Source organism: Vicia villosa, linkage group LG2 (assembly GCF_029867415.1).
Source record: "Vicia villosa cultivar HV-30 ecotype Madison, WI linkage group LG2, Vvil1.0, whole genome shotgun sequence".
Taxonomy (NCBI): Eukaryota; Viridiplantae; Streptophyta; class Magnoliopsida; order Fabales; family Fabaceae; genus Vicia; species Vicia villosa.
Genome location: NC_081181.1, coordinates 161,168,610 through 161,170,065, shown reverse-complemented (window position 1 = coordinate 161,170,065; position 1,456 = coordinate 161,168,610).

Sequence of the window (1,456 nt, the reverse complement as noted above, 5' to 3'; positions counted from 1 at the left end):
TATTTACATTCCTGATAAGTTATTTCTCTTCTAAGAATGTGTTTATTCTTTTCTTGTCCATATCTTCGTTTACTTTTTGCTCATTCAAACCCGAGCTCGAAACCGTAGAAACTGTTGAATGGCATCTTCCATCTCTGTGGACGATAATTCCCGGATCAATATTTCCAAATCTTTTCTGTTGCTTGCCCTATACTGCATTCAACAAACACCGCCACCCGTTCTATCATCTCCTTCGGAGAAATTTTCAGATTGGAAAATATCACTGAAAAAATCACCGGATTCACAACTGTTACCGGAAAAGTTATTAGATCTGGAACCGTCACTAGAAAAACCACCAAATCTGCAACTGTTATTGACAAAATTATCGAATCTGAAACGACCACAGAAACAACCACTGGATCCGCAACTGTTACTAGAAAAATCATTGGAGGTGCAGCAGCCGCCGGCAAAACCACCGGATTTCATGACGAACACCGGTGGAACCTCCGATTTTACGTTCATACTTTCAAATCAGAGACATTACTTTTTCGTTTTTGATCCTGGTGGTGATAAAATGTTAATGGTGTCTCTTCTCCGGCGTCATTTGAGTGACATAGTTAAAGAAAAATGGTGGAAAAAAATGAGTCGGAGATGAGTGAAAGAAGATAAGGGATTCTGTGTCAAAGAAAAAAAAGGAAACACGATAAAAAAATTTCTCTCTCCAATTTCATGGATAGTAAATGAAAAAAAAAAAAAATTCCTTTAATGCCAGCTAGCATTTATTCCAAAGAAAACTTGTCAATGTTATCCTACTAGCCTGTCCTCCACGTTCTGCTATTTCCTAAACTTCTAACCATAAAATTGCCTCTCTCCCACTTCTATTATTATATTTTCCACTTTGATCCTTTCATTGGCTTCTTTCCAGAAGCTATAAGTTATTTTGTGAGAAAAAAATATTTTTAATTCTAGTGCTAATTTTAGAACCTTGAGGACAAGGTTCGAGTGGACCCCGCGGCAATGATAGAAAGTATAATTTAGTAATTAAGTTTCTTAGTAATTTATATAAGTTCTAGTTTTATTTGTATTGTTATTTATTTGGGCCTTTATTAATATTTGGGCTTTTAGTTTGTTACCCAATAGTAACATTATATATTGTAGTCTCATTGAGACATTAGAGTATGAATGAAAAGAAATGAAGTTTATTTTCTTAGTCTAGTTTTATTGTCTCTTTTATTTTACAGCTTTTATTAGTCTTTCTCTAGTTTTGTTAGGGTTTAGCTTTTGCTTCCTAACACAGACAATTCTAAATAAAGACATATTTAATGTTTAGTTTGTGATAATGCCGCTGAAATGATATAAATATATTTAATTACATGTAACTTATCTATTCGTTTAGATTATTATTGTTGTCCACGTATTGTGTTTGAAGTCTCTGTCAAAATTTAATTGCTTGAAAATACTTGGAAAATATGGTAAA